The 22,231-nt window shown below is 44.2% G+C and overlaps 1 protein-coding gene across 1 annotated transcript in view; it reads left to right on the top strand.

Annotated features, from left to right (window-relative positions):
• Positions 1–22,231, top strand: part of LOC308593616 (uncharacterized protein) — a gene marked incomplete at its 3' end in the record, with an annotated part of 548,845 nt that overhangs the window by 32,767 nt on the left and 493,847 nt on the right. The window lies entirely within an intron of this gene.

The raw sequence follows: 22,231 nt of genomic DNA, 5'->3' as shown, positions 1-22,231 counted from the left end.
GCTTACACACACTCCAGGCAGATGAAAGTCATCTTAACACAATTCAAAGGCACCTTGGATTGTACCCAACTAAGTTCTGCTCAAAGCAGATCCTTTGAAATCAGTGGAGGCAATTTAGTCTTGTTCATCAATTTCAATGGGTTTACTCTGAGTAAAACTAACATTGGGTACAACCCATTCCAGCCAGAAAATAGTAAAGAAGGAGGGCATGGAACAAGGCAAGTGGGGGGGGTGAGAGCTCTTTGCGCCTGAGTTTCCCTACTCCTGATTTATACCATAGCTATTTATATACAGTATATGTAAATTGACAACAACAACAAGCTATGTGCAGAGCCATGTAATCGTATCACATACAAGGCCTTGATGATGACCATGTAGTAAAGCACTCAAAGATCATAGTTTGGAAAGATATGGCTTGCCTGTAGTGTTTTGTTAATCTGGTCTTAAACCTTCTTCTGTTATCAAAATGATTTGATGGATGGCAAGACTATTCTACAGCCTGAGAAACATTTAGAAACACCCCCCCCCCATGTCACTGCATATGCAGACACACGAACAGTTGACTCCATGAAGTTATTAAAACAGAGTACATCTCCGACTGTTATCAGGAATAGACCCAGCAATTCATAAATTCCAGGCAAACTCATTTTATAACTTGTCACCTTTTGTAAATCACTAGTCTTTCACGGTGGAAATGGCCAGTTTGCTTGAAGCATAAAAAGCAAAACCAACACTATATTTTTTCTCATGCTTGAATAAAAATGCATTTTCCCCATTAGAAAAGATAAAAGGAATAATCTACGAGAAATACGGCTTGATTTTTATTTTTATTTTACCAGAAAACAGCCACATCTTTATCGCTAAATAAATGATTGCCATTTTTGCTGGCGTTAAACATGGGCCAATATCGCAGGTCATATTTCAGACACAAATCTGGGTGTTTTTTGTTTCGTTTCCTAAGATGCAGAGGAACATAGACTTCTCTTGGGAATTTTTCCAACGCTATCGTTTCAAAATTCTGCCCTACTCCCTAAAGACCTTCTTTTCAATGAAAATCTCACACATCTCCGTGTTTACCCATTCAAATGCAGGTAGTTGTCTTGATCTAGCAAGGTGGCATTTTTGGATGAAAAAGCACACATATAAATGGGTAGTTCTTCCTTAGCCTGTAGCCCTATTTGGTTACATTCATGCTCCCATGCTTGTCAACGCAGCAGCAGGGAGCATGGACACAGAATACATGACCCAGATTGTGCAGCGTTTGGCTCTATTGCTACAGATGGGCTTCACCACTACAGATTTAAACTCTAATCGAACATATGATTGGAGGGGAAAGGGGAGAGGATGTTCCTGCCATCAACCACATGGCAAAGAACAGGAGCATTTGATCCTGCTGGTGGGTCCTGCTTTGCCAGCACGTTCATACAGACAAAGCAGACCCCTGCAGCCAGCAGAATCAAACTCTACTTGCCAGCTGGTGAGCAGTGAGTGCATTCATGCTGGGTGCTGCTTCAAAAACACATTCCCCACTGGGCTCTTTCTTAGCATGTTGGCTCTGCTGTTTCTCGCATGCAGAGCTAGGCGTTCAGGTGCTACATTCACAGCTGTGGAGAGGAACCCTGCTGAACAGGACCACAATAAAGCAATTACGAGAGAGAATCTCAGTAGGCTGAGGTTTTCCCACTAGCGAGGGATAAGGCAAGCCTCCACCATGCTTCTTCCAAGTAGCTTTCAGAGGCTATGAGCAGTCCCTTTCCACACAAAGTTCTGGCAGTACTTGAGCCAATGATCTATTGCAGCATAGAGCATTGTGTGTGGTTGAGTGACCGAAACTAACTTTGAAAAATAGAGCACACTAAGTTTGCAGGACTTTGGTGCAACTTAGGAGATGCAGGTGCATCTGGAGTCTGATGTGAAATACCATCACGCTCACATACAGGACACTGGGGAGGACCATAATATTACGATCTTCCTTGAGGAACTGGGAACTGGGAAACTGCATGGGTTGGAGAGCTCCTTTCCAAGAGGAGGTATAGATGTGAGACCACAGGGAAGATGGTTCAAAAGGGCATGCAAAATGGGTCTTCCTTGCTTTCTTCCCCAGCAATAGTAATACATTGCTTTAGGTTGGGCATCTCCAGTTCCTTACACTCAAACACACTTTGAGCATTGCCAACCAGAGCACCCTGGCAGGAAATACGAGATGTCCACATCACACAAGTACAACCATAGACACTTGACTATGAGTCATGGGGGGTAGGGAGAGAGCATGTTTCATTTTATTCAGTTTATTTTTGGCTGTTAGTTTGTCAATGTTAATATTGTTTTGTGTCTTATGAGTGCCGTGATGCTTTGCAAATTTTATGATTTGACTTCCTGTGGCTGTGCTGTTTAATCTATTTTTAAAGTTCTTTTGTTAGTAGTGTTTTATAGAAAATGGTTGGTTTATTAACAATTTGTTAATTATATTATCATTTATGCTGCAATTGTGAGGTCCTGCTCTGTTTATTGTATGTGAGCCGCTTTGTGACTCCTGTGAGTGAAAAGCGGTGTAGAAGTATAATAAATGAATGAATCTTCCCCTGTGGGGAATGCTGTACCGTTCCATATAGTCAGATTCAGCGCACTGCATGGTACAGCTAGTTATCTGTAAAAGAAGAAATTTTTAGTTGCCAAGCATTCCTGTGTTGTTGCTTTTTTTCCTTTTCTCATGTTTCATTTGACATAATGATTTGTTTTGTAGAGAAGAGGCAGGTGTCTATATACGGGGGGATTGCTGCAAAATGGTTGGGGTTTAAAGCGCACCATTAATTTATTTAAGCAGCTTCCCCACTGAGGACACACTTGTGAATCCATGCAGCCAGCAGGATTGAACCCTCCCCTTACCAGCTGGCAAGCAGAGAGTATAATTCTTCTAAATGCTGTTTAGTGGGCATCTTTCCTGTGGAGAATGCACTAGCAAAACTGATACTTGATCCATTTGACTGTGTGTTTGGGGTTACTTCCTGGGAACAGGTCCACACAGCTACAGTGGAGTGCAAGTTTAAAAGCTCTCTTTCCAACAGTCCCACACTGTTTTTTGCAGACTCCACCTGCCCCCACTTCTTCCTACCGAATGCCAGAGGTGCAAGTAGGAGAGCATGACCAGTTTGCCCACACTGGGTGCTGAGCCAAGAGAGGGCTGCATGGGGTGCTGCAACAATGAAGGACAACTACGGAAGGCAAGAGTTGGGGCAGGTGCTGAATTTAGGCATTGCACAGGGTGCTGCTGAAATTTGAAAGCCCAAAGCCTGCCAGTGCCTTACCACCTGACATCCCTGGATTGTATGCCAATGCCCCGTGACCCACAGTTCCCTCAATAATTACACAGACATGATTATTTTGGTTTATGGGTTCAAATAGGCCACAGCTCTATTGGATAAAGATGTGAGTGGTTTGCTTAGGCATTGGGTGAAGCAAGGCTTTTTCTTGACTCCTGCCTATCTGCAGGGAGTCCATCTAAGGGTAAACCACCAGTAGGAGGAGCCCTATGACTTACATCAAGTAACTCCCCCCCCCCCCGAGGGGTTCCCATTTGGGTTGTGATATGGCCCTAGCCCACATCCGTGCATCAGACAGAATCCACACGCCTGGACCCCTTTAACAGGATACCCTTACAGTGGACCTTCTAGTTACGTACCATTCTGGATATGTAACTTTCGGGTTACAAAAGCAGCAATCTCAGAAGTGTATACTTCTGGGTTTCACTGTGCGCGCATGTGCAGAAGCACTCTGTGTGTCACGCATGTGTGCAGAAGCTCTCAATCATGCTGCCTCTGCCTACGGACTTTTCAAGTTGCAGACAGACTCCCGGAACAAATTTAATTCTTATCCGGAGGGTCCGCTGTACTGAGGTGTGGCAGGCGAAGGCTACAACCTCTGGTGTCATCTCAACTAACTTGATCAAAACCTGGAACCCCTCCAAATTGGCTCAATTCTGTTTAGACACCTGCTGTATCTGCTGCACAGCCCTAGAATCATAGAATAGAATCATAGAATCATAGAGTTGGAAGAGACCACAAGGGCCATCGAGTCCAACCCCCTGCCAAGCAGGAAACACCATCAGAGCACTCCTGACATATAGTTGTCAAGCCTCTGCTTAAAGACCTCCAAAGAAGGAGACTCCACCACACTCCTTGGCAGCAAATTCCACTGTCAAACAGCTCTTACTGTCAGGAAGTTCTTCCTAATGTTTAGGTGGAATCTTCTTTCTTGTAGTTTGGATCCATTGCTCCGTGTCCGCTTCTCTGGAGCAGCAGAAAACAACCTTTCTCCCTCCTCTATGTGACATCCTTTCATATATTTGAACATGGCTATCATATCACCCCTTAACCTCCTCTTCTCCAGGCTAGTTTCTCCCTAGTTTGCTTTCCTATCCTCATACTGATGACCACTGGCGTATTAATACCTGAATAGGGCATGTGCGCATAGACCCCAGGCTATGCTTTGCAGTGATGTTAGACCGAGTCTTCCATGATCCCTCCTGCCCTTTGGGAATTGATTTGTAGCACTGCCTCTCATATTACCTGGCCTGCATACAACGGGTGGCAACTCTGGCTTGAAGCTGGAACAGGGCTGTTGTAGTACCCACAAGCAAACAAATATCCCCGTCTCTTTTTGGGGGAAAGCGTTTGTTGTGTTCCGCATAAGCACATGGGCTGTGCTTTTAATTGTCTCACGTATGTAATTATGCAAATAGCCCTTTCCATTCTGGGTAGCTTCCACTGCAATGTATAATTCCACAGATGATGCCAAGTAGGGAGGAGGACGTGACGCCAGTGTGCATGTCACAAAGAACAAATTTGCAGGTGACAGCTGAGTCTTCAAAAGATTAAACATCCAATTAGAAAAGCATCCAAGTGTAATGCATTTATCTGATGATTATCCAAACTCTCAGTCTCCTGGGAAACATGGTAATGGGACCAAAAGTTTCAGAGGCTTTTAAAAAAACCCCAACAACACATGTCTAGGGTTTCCAACTTTCTGTTCGTATTGGGAGTTTCTAGTTTCCTAGTTGCCTTCCTCTACTTTGATGAAGATAAGAAAGTATCCAAGAGACTGGAAACCATTATATAAAACTGAGAAACTTCATTGTAAAAATCATGAGGTGTGCCATTTTATTTTTATTTTTAATCATTTTTATTAAAGATTTCTTAGTTTAGGTACCTTGTCTCTTTTTTCAAGTTGTGTCTTCTACAGATCAGTTTCATTTGTTGTGAGGCATTGAGGCATTAGTGTTGCATGCAGTATTAGGCTGGGGGGGGAGAGGGGGGAAGAGAGGGAGGGGGAATGGTGAGTGGGTTGGGTTGGGTTGGCAATGCTTCTATTTTTCTACTTTGTGTATGTGTGGGGTTTTGCCTCAGAGTCACTTGTGCAGGTTCTCTTTCTGTCCGCTTGCTATATTTCCTTGGTGGTGAAAGAGGTTGGGGTGGCCTAGCGTGTGGTTGGTTGATTTTGGTTGGCTGTAATGAGATTTGTTTATGTGTGAGTGTGTGAGAGGGTGGGTTTTGGGGTCAGGTTAGCAATATTGATTTATATGCTCTCAGCGGATTCTTGTTGTTGTCTTGTTGGGCTGTGTATGTGATAAAGGGGAACCATACAGGGGTGAAGGTGTCTTATTCTATTTGTCCCTGTGTCAGTTTCAGTTTATTAGTTAATTTTCCTAATAAGGCTGTTTCCCATACTATTTGATACCATTGGTGTATGTTTATTCCTGACAGGTCTCTCCAGTGTCTGACTATGATACTTCTGGTTGCTGAGAGTAGGTGGGTTATGAACTCTTTATAATGTGAGTGGGCATTAATATCTGGGAAGATGTTCAGTAGGGCCAGTTCTTGGGTTACTTCCAATATTTGTTTAGTTATTTTGCTTATTTCTTGTATGACTGATGTCCAGAAGAGTTGGATTTTGGGACATTCCCACCACATGTGGAGGTATGTGCCTGTGGAGGTGCATCCTCTCCAGCATTTTGGTGAGGCACTCGGGTGTATCAGCACTAGTTTCCATGGTGTTAGGTACCATCTGTAAGTGAGTTTCAGGTTGAGTTCTTTTCTTTTAGCTGAGATGGATTGAGGTTTAGACCACATTCTAATCCCTTGGGTGGGGTTAATTTCATAGAGGTGTGCCATTTTAGAAAGACAATGTGTTGATATTTTAATCCAGCATCTCAGAGGGATCCCATGCCTTTTTCTTTAAAAGCTCTGAAGTAATATCAAGTGAGAGTGGAAACAAGTTCTCTTCACTCATTACTTATTGCATGGAAAGCAATTGTGATTGCCAGAGAGAGTAGGCAGTGTCACCAGCCTCACTTGTGACCACACACACGCCAGTTGGCCATAGCCTCAGTGTTTGCATATTGAGTTTGGATGTCTGAAGAGTGACAAGTTTATACTAGCACTAGGCTCAAACTGCTCTTTCAGAGCTATTCACCCTTTTGTGAATTGAGGTGCTGTTTATGGCATGTTTCATATATGCAGTGCACATTTATCATATACGTTTTGAGGGGAAGGTGTCTATGCCAACCCATGAGATAGCCAAGATAGGGTCTTTATTTCTCCTGGCAGATCAGGGCAAAGATACCACTGCTCTAGTAGCTTCCTTTTTAGCCACAATTTTACCCAAAGGGGTTCCCAACGAACCATCCCTTCGGGAAATAGACTGGGCATAGCAGAATATCTAAGTGCACACAACCACAGTGTGACCCTCTAACCCTTGACAACTTCACCCTTGTACTTTAAATTATCCCAGAGATTTGAAATGTTTTATATTGTGATGCCAATAAAGGTATTTGATTTGATGATAGGGTCTTTATTTTTCTTTAGCATTGTGCAACTAAAATTGCAATGCTTGGTAGTACGAAGCTTTCATGTCAGCTTCCAACTTTGCAGCCTTTCCAGGATGCCCACCAAACTGAACAGTGTTGGGAGGATGGATGTTGTATTCAAAAAAAACATCTGAAAGGCACTAGGCTGCTCCCATCAACAGCTGATTGGTGAGATTCCAGCTTCTTTTACTGGGCAATGCACATCCAGCCCTACTCATTGGATCAAGTTGGGGAACCACATGTGTTGCACATTGATACATAGGGATCTATTCATGGAAGCCTGCTCCCACCCATGTATAGCCCCTAGCTGAATTGTGCTGATTTTATCTATTTTACAGTGACTTCAGGAAGACTGAACTGTCTACACACATTTTGATTAATGTCTGTGACTGTGGATCATTCAAAGGTGTGCCAATGTACTGTATTATGTCTTGACTTCATCTCATTTGAGATCATTTACAGCCCAATTCACAGCACACACAAACCCAGGTTTTTGATTTAAAGACACTGACACCATAGGAGCCAACTATTAACTCCAGTGTAAATGAACTGCAGTTTAAGGTGAATGTTAAGTCAATAATTTCTAAACAATTTAGAGCAGAGGCCAAAATCCATCCTTCAGGTAAGGGGTGCTGCAAAATGTGATAGGAGCAGCAAATGTCATCTCAGTTCCTTCAGTGCTACAGCTGCCAACTGGGGGTTATGGAAACCATAGATGGGGGAAGTTATTTTTCAGTTCCAGTTCCTACAGTATTTCTAGGGAGGATTTGGTTGGCTTCAAAACACTATATGTTTTGTTAAAACTTCAGTATTTTCTGATTTAATTTTAAAAGATGGTTTTGAGATCATGCATGGAACTAAAGAGAGACAAGACACAAAGACTGGGTGAACTGGGCCTTATTTCCATATTTCTTCCCCATGGTCACTTTTGTGCTATGATATGAAGTGTAGCATCAATCCCATGCTTCTTTACTTGCTCATTATTTTAAGTGCTGTCCCTTAGTGAACCTTTTAAAAATGTCTTTTAATACAGGCAATTGTTCTCCGTTCTGCACATCCAACCAGAAAATGGTCATGAATTTCAATCATATTTGCCCCGATGAGATCAACATCCACATTACATTTTTTTTCTGCACCCATTTGCTAGAAATGGATTCCAAGAAGAAATGTGACACTTAATTATAGAAATGGAAAAGATTTATTGCCACATTTTGTTTCCCTTGAGACTTTTTGGTTTGGCATAATTGCTAACTTTATGGAGAAGTTCCCACCCCAAATAATTAATCCTTCAGGTTACATTATGAAGAACCTTTAGAAGTTTCACAGAGATAGGACTCTCTGCTCATCTATTCATTGGACAATGATGGACACCCTGCCACAGAATTAGGATCCCTTTCAGGGCCAGCACCAGATCTCAGGAGGCTCACGGCATAGCACCACTGATAGCTTTCCCAGTGCACACACACGAGTGAAATCCCAGAACAGCATGTTAGTGGTGGGTGAGTGGTGGTCCTACTTTTGAATGGGAGCTATGTTCAGTCACCATTCACAGAACCTCCCACCATCTTAATTTCCCACAAATCCAATGCTCCTGTGGCCCAGCAGGGAGAGCAGGGAATTGTGGCAAAGCCAGGTTGGGTTGCTGGTCACCTGGGATCCTTGGCCAGTGTCCAACCTGGCTGACCACTGACACTAGGCCTGATCTCCCTCTCCCGACCAGGGTTGTCAGTTGGCTGCCATCAAAACTGGGGGGATGGCATTTGCCCCTTTGCTCTCTATATGGCACTGCCTCTGTTGCACTAAATATGGAGTGGCTTTGGATGGCACTCAAGACCCCTTCCATAGCACAGGAATAGGGAACCTGTGGTGGTTTGGATGTTCTTTGCCTCCAACTCCAAACAGCCCTAGTCAGCATGGTCAATTGTCAGGGGCTAATGGAAACTTTAGTCTACCAAATCTAAAGGGCAACAGGTTCCCCATTTCCACATTAGCAGTTACACTTTTCACATTGTGTTCCTCATGCTGATTCGAGAGTGGTAAATCACACAGTGCAAACTAGCTCCTCCATCCCCGAGTAATGGTGGCATCAACAGGCAGAACTGCCCTTGTTGTAGAGGCGACAGAGCACAAGTGATTCAGGCCTCTTTACAAGCTTCTCCTCATCTCCTTCAGTGGCAATCTTGGCACTTATACAAAGCTACTATAACTGAGAACAAGAATGTGTGACAGCCGGCTTTAGTATGGAGCAAGCACCTTCTTGTCCTGCTGTCACAGTGCTGAGAGGCGCATTCAGTAGGAGTGGGTGTGAGCCCCAAGATTTGCCTTGTATCTATTTCTCTGCCTGGTTTAAAATTCCAGTCGTTTTCCAAGTTCCTCTGTGCTCTCACCACTTTAATCTGTGTTTCAGGTTCTGAGTAACACTACGAAATGAAGCTCCGTGTTCACCACTTGCCATAATGGAATGTAAAATTGCTTTAACTTTTCCCCTTTTGGCCAAAGTGGATGAAATTTACAGGCACATAAACCCTTCAAAGAGTGTTTAAAGTCTACCAAATTGCAGTCAAATAGGTCTCTAGAAGCTTTTTGTGGTGGAAATAAAAGATTCACATTTCTCTTTTATCCCTTGTGAGTGGGGAAGAGCAGGGGTTTGTGTCTTTCTCGCTTAAAATAACTAACAGATGGCTGGGTGGTTCTTATTCTGCCTTTTTTATTTTAAAAAACTTTGCAGCTTCACAGGGGCCTTTCCTTCTGGTGGTTATGTGAGTCCTCTGATAGGCTTCACAAGCCTTCCGAAATACCTTTATAAGTTCACGAGGCCATACAACATGAGGCTGTCTAGAACACTGCCTGCAGAGTTTTGAAGAGCACTGGGGGTTTGTTTTGTTTTTGTTAACGCAGAACAACACAGGTTTGTTTTTTTTTTATTTTATTAAAAAAAACCTTACATGGTATTTTAGACTAAAAATAAAATTTTCTGTTGCTTCGCTTTAAAAACAAACAAACCAGAGCTCTTCAATGCTCCTTGGGCAACATTTTGAACACCCTCACTTCTTGAAAAGCTCATTTACCCAAAGAAAAATATAAATTATCTAGGTAAAAAAGCACAGAAATTTCAGAAGCGGAATAACGCAAGGCTTTGTGGGAACCCCAGTCCAACTCAGAGCGTTACTGACATCCAACTTTGGAGGGTTTGTAGAGACCCTTAAATCGCCCCAATTTGTGTCATTATTCAGACCACACAATAAGCCGTTACTGGCTACGCTACGAAAAGGTAAGACAACTCACACATGATCATTTCTCAGATAAAATGACCAAGTTGTCAGAATGGGTTGTGCTGCTGCCCAGCTTATCCAGAAATTCTGCTGGCAGGGCCAAAAATGACTGCAGATGGAAAGACCTTGTGAAGGGTTCTCTTAAATAACATACCAGACTCGATCACTTTAACACTATTACGATGTTGAAGGTCTGCTTTAATGGGGTGGGGGGATGAAATGCAGAGGGCCAGCAGTGATTTCCAAAATGGGCTGTGATTAAGTCCCAATCCAATTCATTCAAAAGCTCTCTTTTCTCCTGGATTGGCAACTGGGGGGTACTACTCAGGGAGCTGGATTTGTCTCTGGCATCATACAGTAGCTCCAGGGTAGCCAACATGTTGCTTTCCAAATGTTGTGAACTGAAACTTCCATCACTCCTGACAATTGGCAATGTTGGATGGGACTGATGGGAACTGCAGTCCAAAACATTGGGGGGGGGGTATAATGTGGACCACCCCCGTAGTATGTAATCATTGTTATATATTATATGCCTAAATCTAGCAGAGAGAGCTGGCATGGCAATGCATGAATCTGTCTACTTCAGTTTCAGTTTTCAGCCCCATGGCTGAAATGGAAACCTATAATGTAAAGTAAACACAAGCCTTTGCACAATCTCTCATCTCTTACTACTTTTTATAGTTTTGAAGCCTATGGATTGCAAGACAATCATTCTATCAAGACCAAATGCATTTTGGAGGCAAGGTCTATTCTCCTTGAGTTTTTATTATGAGAGAGGCTTTTTAGAAAGATAAAGATCTTTGATTAATGTTGTTAGAATGTTGTGTTTTATTCCTGCGACATATAAAAATACTTTGCAGCCCTGCAGAATCCTATCCTCCTCCCTTCTTGAAGGCTGAATGTCCGAAACTGTTTTGAGAAGTTGATATGTGAACAATATCTCAAGAGTTCAAATTTTCTGCTGAAGACAAAAGTAAAATATTGGTCACTGAACCTTCCACAAATCAGCTTTTACATCCTATTTAAAATGTAGCTAAGCACACTTGAAAGGCAGCCCTATATAGGGAAAATTTTAATGCCTGGTGTTTTACAGTTTTTTTATATGTGCTGTAAGCCACCCAGAATGGCTGGGGAAACCCAAACAGATGTGTGGGGTATAAATTATTTATTTATTTATTATTATTATTATTATTATTATTATTATTATTATTATTATTATTATTACTGCTTTAATGAATTACAGTGCAATCTCATTTATGCAAACTGAAAAGTCAGCCTTAGGCACTGTGTATAATGAGTCTCACTCCCAAGTAGGTCTGTTAAAAACTGGGTAGACAAAATTTCTGTTACTCTGTGGCACCAGTGGGGAAAAGAATCACATCAGTGGAACAGACATTTATCACCCCTTTGCCTTCTGGGTAGCCCTGCTCATCTGTCAATCACCTATCATCACAATGTCAGGTGAGGTGGCACTTCAAAATATCCACCGTCATGGGGAATTCAAAGCATCATACAGGGCTTGCAAAGAACCTGACATGGTGCTTTGGAGTGATGCTGACTGGCTTGTTGTCAGAACTTCAAACCATGGAACAAGACTCTTTGCAAGCCCCTTTGTAGGGCAGCCAATTCCACAGATCTGCTAAGCACTGCCTTCAAGTCCCACTTTTTGCTAGGATCAGCTGTGCTATGGAGCTTTCAGCAGCAAGGACGATCCCAACTGGCTTGCCCTCACTGCCAGTCACCTGATTGACACCAAGCCTCCCTTGCCAGTGCACAAAATCAGGACTACATGTTAAGGCTCCCAATTGCCCATTGGCAATTGCATCTCCACCTGCCCCTCACCTGATACCAGATGTGACATCAGATGTGACACAGGTGAGCATGGTTTCGAGGGAAAATGCCTCATAGACAAAACTAGAACCCATGTAGAACTAATTTAGGCTCACCAGCCAGATGTTGACCAACTCCCTGGTCCAGACAGTCCACAGAATACTATTTCCATGGAACAATGTGATAAACCTCCCCTTTACTTCAATAACCGGGATTCAACACTGATGAAGCATGCTGGCAACACCAATCTAGGTTCTAGGCTTGGAACTGATGGCTTCTAAACCTGAGTCTTTGGAGCCCCACCCAAAGCACAGCTGCATCTCATTCAGGTTGCCTGAGGGATTTGGTGTACAGTGGTGCCTCGCAAGACAAAATTAATCCGTTCCGCGAGTCTCTTCGTCTAGCGTTTTTTTCGTCTTGCGAAGCAACCCTATTAGCGGATTAGCGCTATTAGCGGTTTAGCGGCTATTAAAGGCTTAGCGGCTATTAAAGGATTAGCAGATTAGCGGCTAAAAGGCTATTAGCGGCTTAGAGGCTTAGACAAGGGGGGGAGCGGAAAAAAATCGGAACACTTGCAAGACGTTTTCGTCTTGCAAAGCAAGCCCATAGGGAAAATCGTCTTGTGAAGCAGCTCAAAAACGGAAAACCCTTTCGTCTAGTGGGTTTTCTGTCTTGCGAGGCATTCGTCTTGCGGGGCACCACTGTACTCAGAGGAGTAGCTTGTTCCTGAGTATCCCTTTACTACTGAGATCTTGCTCCACTTGCATTCCCTAGGACTCAATGGTCGCTCGACCTCCATCTCTGATTCCTGTGTCCTGAGGCAAAAGTTGAGTTGCCATAACCATGGAAGGCCCTAAATCACCTTGCTCTGCCTCTCAGCCTGCTGCCATGGAATATTTCTCTGTGATGTTCGCCTTGGGGAACTCCAGGTCCTCCTTTGAAGAGGATTCCTCCAGTGAGGGCATAATAAAATATATAGGAAAAGGCACACCTTCAGGCATATGAGGCGATGTCATTTAGGAATTTAGATGCTATAGGCAGCACCTTGAAATGAGCCCAATGAAAGCTATTTCAGATAAATGAGGCAGGTGTGTTATGCTCCTTCTGGTCTCCTCTAGCTGGGAGATGACCGGCATAAATCTGCACCAAGTTCAGCTTCCAAAACATCATACAGTGCTCCCTCGGGTTACATACGCTTCAGGTTACATACGCTTCAGGTTACAGACTCTGCTAACCCAGAAATAGTACCTCGGGTTAAGAACTTTGCTTCAGGATGAGAACAGAAATCATGCTCCGGCAGCACGGCAGCAGCAGGAGGCCCCATTAGCTAAAGTGGTGCTTCAGGTTAAGAACAGTTTCAGATTAAGAACAGACCTCTGGAACAAATTAAATACTTAACCTGAGGTACCACTGTAAAGGGCAGCTCAATGTAACAGCACATTCAGAAAACCAAATGGGTGACATTCATTGCATTTGTGCACCAGATTAAATTACATTTGCTCATGGGTGCTGTATATTTTGGAGATTTGTTTTATATTGCATATAAAAATGCCTGTAAATGAAAGCCTATTTTGGTGCTGCTTTTAAGTTTGCCATGTGAATTAAACTGCTTTATATTGTAATCCACCAACCCAATCTCCCAGGGGTTCCGGGGCACCAGGCTTGCTTACCCAGCGTTTGTGTTTTCTTTTGGACAATTATGTGCAGGTGGTGTCTTTATGGTATTTCTTTTATTTACCCTTATATACAGCCTGAGCATACTGTGGGGAGTCTCCCGTCTTTCCTGTGTTGCTCAGCTGACTGGGGAACAGCTCAGAGTAGGAAAAGGGAGGTGTGGTGATCACACAGGGTCCCCAGACGTTTGATGGTCTATTGATCCCTGTGCCACCACTATGATCACTTCCCCGCTGCCACCAACCCATTTCCCTCAGGTACACACGGAGTCCAGACAGTTGTTAACATTAACAAATAATCAAGTTTATTTTTATAAGCATGAATAAGTTTAAGGTTTCAGTTAATTTTTCTTGTCAGTTCCTTAATCTTAGTTTCTATGCTGACCTATACGTTCCTAACAACTTCAAACTGATTATCCCAACTCTCTATCTGACTACAGTGGTGCCTCGCAAGACGAAATTAATTCGTTCCGCAAGTTTTTTCTTCTTGCGAGTTTTTCGTCTTGCGAAGCACGGTTTCCCATAGGAATGCATTGAAAATCAATTAATGCGTTCCTATGGAAACCGCTTGCCAGGCTGGCGGTGCGGAGAAGGGCTTTTCTCCCCACCGCAAGCCTTCAGGACAGGTACGGGAACAGAGGGGAAGGGGCGCAGCACTTCTCCTCTGTTCCCGGGGCTTGCGGTGGGAGGAGGGTTTTTCCTCCCCACCGCCAACATTCAGAACAGCATTCTGAATGTTGGCGGTGGGAAGGAAAACCCTCCTCCCACCGCAAGTCTTCAGGACAGCCATCCGAAGGCTGGCGCGGGGAGAAGGTCTTTCCGCCCCACCGCCAGCCTTCGGAGGAGCCTTCCGAAGGCTGGCGCGGGGAGAAGGTCTTTCCGCCCCACCGCCAGCCTTCGGAGCAGCCTTCCGAAGGCTGGTGGTGGGGCGGAGAGCCCTCCTCCCACCGCCAGCCTTCGGAGGAGGTCCGAGGACAGTGGGGAAGACGCGCCTCCTTTCGTCTAGCGGGTTTTCCGTCTTGCGAGGCGTTCGTCTTGCGGGGCACCACTGTACACCTAACAGTTCCTCTCACTCTCTCACAACACAACTCGACCAACCCACAGACTTATCCTCCCTCTTCCTTCTCCAACTCCCAACACTCAACTGACTTCCACACAACTCCAACCCTAACTCTAACTCTTCCCCTTGGGTTCCCACTGGCCAATCACTTCACACTCATTTAACCCTTTCCTTATGATGCACCTAGGAGGCAAACGCCACAGGAGGCTGGACAGTAAAAGAAAGAAATATAAAGTTATTGAAGCAAGGAGTTTTTCTCAGTCCTACCTGGAGATGGCAGGGATTGAACCTGGGAATATCTGCCTGCCCTTCACCCCTTGCTGGCTTGGATATGTTGCACTAGCGCTGGAGGAAGGAAAAAAACTTAAACGTGATACAGCAGAGTTCCCCAAAATAGACCAAAGGCAATTGTATTTCATCCAGCAGAGCTTTACTTGCTACTGAAGGCAAATGAGCACAATGGTCACAAATCCAGTACATTCAGGATTGGCACAGTCCATAAAAACAGTTGCAGCCCCTACAAAAACTTATAAACTTATAACAAGACTAAACCTTAACACAAAGCATACTATGTACAGAACACCACACCAGAAGGAAGAGAGATAGAAAGAGAAAGAAAGTAAATCCCAGGCTCCTTCTGGCCTATATATATATATATATATATATATGGGAAGAGATAAGAGAACCAGTTCAAACCAGCTGTACTCAGCTTCCCAAAGGTATAACCCAAACAGTCATGAAGTTTCTTCCATACAGAGAAGATTCCAGAACCCTCTTGAATTCATCAGAAAAGGAAAGATCTCTACACATCAGATCAATACTTTCTGCATTAAGAAATGCAAACTGACAGGATGAGGGATAGGACCATGACTGTATGTAGAAGTCTGGTTTTTACTGTTCCAAAGTGAAAGTCTACCCATGTTTGTTTCGGCCCTACGCACCAGTGCCATGTGGCCCTTGAAAGGTTGCCGTGGAAGGTACATGTCCCTTGAGCTGATAAAGTTTTCCCACACTGAACTAGAGGCAGATACTTCACTTCTCTTCTCTTCCTCTCCCACTTGAAGTTTTCCCCCCCCCATTATCCATAATTGAACTTTCTTTCCTCTTGAGTGGGCAGGTCTATTTGTTGTTATTCCAATGTGAAAATGCCCACACACATTCTTTTAATATTAGAGTAAATGTTAGTAAAGATCAGTGAGTCTCAGTGCTGAAGTCTGCCTAAATTATCAGCTCTCAAATCGGAATTGTCCTAGGGAATCTACAAGACCCCCTGTGAGATTTTAAATACCATGTAATGGACATTATTACTCCCCTTGTCTCAAGTGCCTGTTTCTTAGGGATGGGATACAAGTGAGACAGTTAGTATCATTAAAGAAATGCCCCAATGTCATTTCTTTCAAAAGCAGATATTAACTGTCCATGAAATAAATGGATGGAAATGAAATTAGCAATGTTGATGGAATAATGGCATGGCTTTTAGCATGATTTTAATTTAAATCAAAGCATAATCACAACATTTCCTTTTCTCCTGATCAAACGGCTTTACAAGTAGAAAATAAGGGGAGTCCGGGCAACATAGTTTTGACATTACATTTAGTCCATTTTCAATTAAGTTATGAACTGAGCCCGAGAAGTTGAAACTTTTCAGTTACATTTCAGCTTCAAAACCTTTGTGTTTTCCAAGTAGCATCCTGCACTGGCTTGGCAGCTAAACAGAACATCTTGTTTAAATCGATTATTTATATTATCCACAATATCCGTAAAACTTCATAACTATGTGAGTTAGATTGCTCTTAGAACCCAGTTAAAGCTCCTCACATTGTTCATAGAAATGTTGGTCAGTGCTGAAAAATGCCGCCCCTTTCTAGAAATTTGCTAGCACTTTATCTGAAAAGCTTTTGCTTTTCCATTTAGGTTGCTTCTGTTTGTCCTCATTTACAGTTCTCATTGCTCTGAGGGATGACATCACCTAGCCTTGAGTTGAAAATTAGGTATTCCCTTGCCAAGGACTATGTTCCTTCAGGGAAATGACATCCCAGTAGTGGGCAGATCCAGTTGGCAGGATCATTCCCCCCCCTCTCTCTCTCTCTCACACACACACACACAAACAAACAAAAACGTTGCTGCTCTTCTATGCTGGCTAGGAAGGAAGTGGGGAGAAAAGTGGGGCTGAGAAGAAGAGGTCGTGGAGGCCAGATGGGAACCTTCTGAGGACCAGGTTGGAGGTTCTTCATCTCTGATATGGCAAAATATGTTTGGCTAGATTGTTCCACATCCCCTTAAATGCTTGGTGGCATCAGCATATCAAATGTAGTATTAACACATTGCTCTGTTCATTGCACAATCTCTGATTTGGGGATATCATCAGTTTGACTGATTCAGGAACAAGTAGCAGCCAGGGAAACAATGACACCATAAAATATGTTTTAAAAAAGGTTGATAATATTACAAATTGTGTGTGTTTGAGGGCAGGAATCCTATCCCATAAAGTTGTCTGTATTAACATGAAAATCAGAACTAGAAAAGCTGGTGATTAATTATGGCTGAAAACTAATAGCTTTCCTTATGCTAGTTAATGTAAGCTGGAATATGAGCCCAGAACCAAAGGCCAGTGATTTATTCTGATTTTCACAGGTCATTTCCCATATTATTTATCATATTATTATATAATCTTTGTATTAATTTTCACAAAAGAAAAACAAAATCGTTGCATTAAAGGGAAAAAAAACCCATAAACTAAAACATTTAAAAGAGCCAAACAATTAAAAACCGACCCCCTCGTGTCTGGCAATCGGACTGACCCCACTGAACACTGCTATAGGGTGAAAACTCAGAACCGTTTCTACCCTCTAATGTCTCCAGAAACAACGTCAACATCAGAGGAATTATTTTTACCCCAGATTAAAACTGTGGCCGGCAAGCTTGGAGAAAGAGGGAGTGTCCCACTGAGGGTGGTGCAGGACGCCGGAGCTGAGGACTGCGCAAGACAAGAACAACACGAACATCTCCATCTTGTGGTCAGAACCCTTAATTGCATATTTAAGAAGATTGATGTGCTATCCTCCCAGCTATGTAACCTCGAACAGAAAATTGATAACTTCTGGCCAAAGTTTAAACCAACTGTAGACACGGGGGAATTGAAGTGCCAGAGGTCCTTGCCTTCAACCAAAAAAAGAAGTGTGATCCCTAAATATAAACCCAATCCTGCACTGAAACACCAAGCGTTGTTCCTGCAACCTAAGAAAATCTGCCTAAACATCGGGGCAGGGTCACCAAGGTGGCTTACTCTGAGTGGGGTTAAAAAGCATCTAAGCAATCTCCTAAACATTGAAATATCACAATGCGATCTCATTGCAGTATTACCCTTGAACCAGCACCTCAGGCAACAGAAAGTGATGCTTGCGTTTTACTCTCCAAGGATCCCTTCAGCTATCATCAGGCAGAAACCACTCTTGGCTAGGTATGATATCATCCCAACAAGAGTTTTTATGGATAGCATGACCCACCCCCTCCTACTTGCCGGTCACGGCACGGAGCGGACTCTGTCGGAGAGGTCGGGAGTACCCCAGGACATCGAGCCTCCTCTCCCGGAGGATATCCATCCGCACCGAAATTGGACTTACCCTACGTCCCCACGAGCCCTAAAGAAACCCACTGGCACAAGCAATTCTCTGACCCCGCCGGAGGAAAGAGAGCTTTTAGCCACCTTTGGCGACCTTCCACCGAGAGAACAACAAGAAATAATTGGAAGACTAGAAGTACTTAATCATCAGCTCTTACAGGTCCAGAAGAACGGAAGAGTCCTGCCCACTCCTCAGGATAACCTTGCCAGCTTTTCGGAGTCGTGTTTTAAGGAAGCAGGAAGTCTTCCATACCTTAGCCCAGCTCCTAAACCCATGCCTCCCCCACTTGTGGGCAAAACCCACCGACGCTTGGCAGACCCAGGTCTTGCCCCACAAGTTGGCCCCTCATCCCAACTCTTGATAAATTTTGACTCGCCCTCCAAGAGTCCCCCGCTGAGGAGTGTAACTCAGAGTCCCTTCCACCAAAACAATTCCTTACCATCTAACCCATCAATGCCGGAACTGGAGTCCTCTTATTCCCCTGAGCGGCATAGACCCGACATACAAACGGTACCAGTACGCCGAGCATCCCCTGTACCTTCGCCAGCATCAGGTCATGGGAATGTTCCACCTACTTCAAAAAATGGCCCGGATTTGATTGAAGACCCGGCCGGACATATAAACCAAATGGTTTCATCGGCGACCTTTAGACCTTGCGGTGGGGCAGTCTCAGCAAATCCTGTGGAGTTTCCCACTGAAGAGTCCGCCCTTGGGTTAGCCAGCGGGAGACCCGTTCTGTCGCCCCAGTCAGAATTCTTCACTACCAACTTCAAGACTAGGTACCCTCAGCAGGTGCCTGCCATGCAAAGTAAAATAACTGACTTTTTTGTGGGGTCTGCCTTGCCTCCAAAGGACTCACATCTCTCCCTGAAATGACAGCGAATTGGTCACAACAGGAACTCCCCCCTATCAGTCCTCAGCTGGAACATTGCGGGCTGGAGGGGAAAAAAACTTGACCCAGAATTCTTGGAGTATATTAACCTGTTTCATATCATCTTGTTCCAAGAATCATGGGAAGTAGAGAAAATTGCCCTAAATGGCTTTGAGCTTCTAGAACTCCCTGCCTGCCCCTCCCTGAAAGGAGGCCGCCCTAAAGGGGGCCTAATAATAGGCATCTCCCTCAACCTACGCTCTAAACTTACTCTAGTACAGGCCTTGCCTCCTTACGCCCTTACCGGACTGATTGCGGGGGAAAAGATCTCTCTTCTAGTTACAAATGTTTACTTGCCACCTGGGGGTTCTTCCTCCGAACTGGGCTCCAAATGGGGCTCGCTAGAAGACCATTTGCTCTCATGCTATGTTAAGTTTCCTAACACCCCGGCCATATTAGGTGGCGATTTTAATGCCCGCACAGCAGCAAATTGGGACTCGCTGACCAAAACCAAATGGTGGGTTACCCCAAACCTTAATAATTATGAGCTGGAACATATCATGAGGAGAACTTCTAAAGACCAACGAGCTAATGAGGCTGGAGTACTCCTCTATCAAATGGCCATCCGTTTAAATCTGGTCCCCCTAAATGGAACATGCCTCCCTGATATTCCAGGGGATTTCACTCACCTGAGCGTTAAATCAAACAGCGTCCTCGATTACCTGTTGGTCTCCAGTGATCTACTTAAGTGTATTTCCACCTTTAAGATCGAGAATGTACAATCTAGTGATCATCTTCCCCTTGTAGCCAAGCTTTCCCTGAACTGGCAGTCGGAGGCCCATAGACATGCGACCCAGATGGCAACCAACAAATCCTCTCTCCAAGTAAGAGGAATCAAATGGTCGGAGACCCAGGCTCAAAAGTATCAGGAATTCTTTCAAAAAGAAATCCTCGGGCCTCATTCCAACATAGGCTCTGCCTCAGACGAGTATAGCATAGTGTTGAAACGCTTTCACCATCATACGACTGAACTTACGTCCTTCTTCAGGTTACCACCCAAAATATTAAATCGAAACGAGTATACTTACGGTGCCCCCTGGTATAATTCTCAGTGCAGACAAGCAAGACAGCGCCTTCGTGCTATATATGATGCATATAAGACCTCCGATGCATCTACTCTGCCAGCTAGTTATGCACAAGCCAAGCAAGTTTACAAACGCACGCAGAAAACTGCCAAACGCGAGTGGCAACACAATCGCTGGCAGGCCTTGATTACTGCTTCAAAATCACACAGATCCAGGGAATTCTGGTCGCTGATTAACAGAAGGGCGAGGAAATACCCAAGGGCTGTCATCCCTGCACCGACATGGGAATTGTTCCTGAAGAAATGTTTCTCACAGGCAGATGCTCCCTCCGACCATCTGATGCATCTGTTTTCCCACCTACCTATTTGGCCTCCCACCGATCCCGATGAGATAGCCAAGCTAATAGCCCAGCTGAAATCGGGCAAAGCCCCAGGGCCCGACCTGATCCCTGCTGAAGCCATCAAGCTACACCCAAAATGGTGGGCTGGCATCTTGGCCAAAACCTTCGACGCAATCAACGCTTCTGGACTCATCCCCAAAATATGGAAGGAGGCCATTATAGTACCAATTCATAAAAAAGGTTCTCCAACGGAGCCGGAAAATTACCGTAACATCAGCCTCCTTTCGATCATAGGGAAAATCTATGCCAGCTTTTTGCTGACGAAACTATTGCGATGGGTAGATGAGACTAACCAGATTGGCCACGAACAAGCAGGGTTCAGAATTAAACGCTCTACAACTGATCATGCGATAGTTCTTTACCATCTGGCACGGAAGTACTCCTCCCCTCCCCGGGGCTACCTGTGTGCTGCCTTCCTAGATCTTAAGGCAGCCTTTGACAGTGTTCCTAGAAATATTCTTTGGGAGAAACTTGCGAAACAGGGCATAGACAGAAGACTCTTATGGCTTATAAGTCAGCTCCACGAAGGTACCCTTGCCAGAGTGAGACTTACTCCTGCGGGCGACCTCACAAATTCGATACCAATAAACAAGGGAGTGCGCCAAGGATGTATATTGGCTCCCTGCCTATTCAATCTATTCATCAGCGACATGCGAGCATCCCTAGTCAACTCATCTCCAAGTACACATGCGCCTAGACTAGCGGATTACCGCTGTCCACTCCTTTTATACGCGGATGACGCGGTAATTCTATCTTATACACGTGTTGGACTAACCAGAGCTCTGAAGATCTTTGCCACGTATTGTCAACTCAACCAATTAACCATCAACCATGCTAAATCTAAGATTCTGATTTTCGCCAGAAGTCGGAGATTATACGAATGGAAGCTTGGTGGAGCAAAAATAGAGCAAGTCCTAAAATTTCAATACTTAGGAGTTATTTTTCAATACAATTTGGGGTGGAAAGCACAAATTCAACACCTACTTAACAAGGCCAAAACTCTGTCATATGCGCTCCTCCGATTTTTCTTTTCGGATGGAGCTTTGCATGTGCCCTCGGCCCTAAAGGTGTTCAAGGCAAAAGTGGTTCCCGTGCTAGCTTATGCTGCCCCGCTCTGGGCCGTGATGACAGATCTTGCTCCTCTTGAGACTCTGCAAAACCAATTCCTACGTCGGCTCCTAATGCTCCCCCTGTGCGTAAGCAACGCAGCCATACGACTAGAATTGAAGATCGCATCCTTAGAAACTTGCCTGTGGAAGCAAGTCTTCAATTATTGGTTATCATTGTGGCATAGATTACCAGACCATTATCTTGTCCAATGCCTATGGCGAGATGAATTCTCCAGCCTTTGGACTAGTAGAATTCACGCCAAACTCTTGAGCTATGGAATCTCTCCCTTAGATTCCCTAAAACTAGATCAAATCACTGCTCAAAGACTGATCCGCCAAAGATTGGATGACATCGATTTACAGCGAAATTATTCGCTGGGGGGAGGTGTTTGTTCGCCCCAGAACATTGGTATCACTTTAACTTACTGCGTTCCATCATACCTCTC

Source organism: Podarcis bocagei (genome assembly GCF_964188305.1).
Source record: "Podarcis bocagei genome assembly, chromosome: 8".
Taxonomy (NCBI): Eukaryota; Metazoa; Chordata; class Lepidosauria; order Squamata; family Lacertidae; genus Podarcis; species Podarcis bocagei.
Note: the sequence above shows the minus strand (reverse complement) of the source record. Positions and strands in the feature narration are given on the sequence as shown.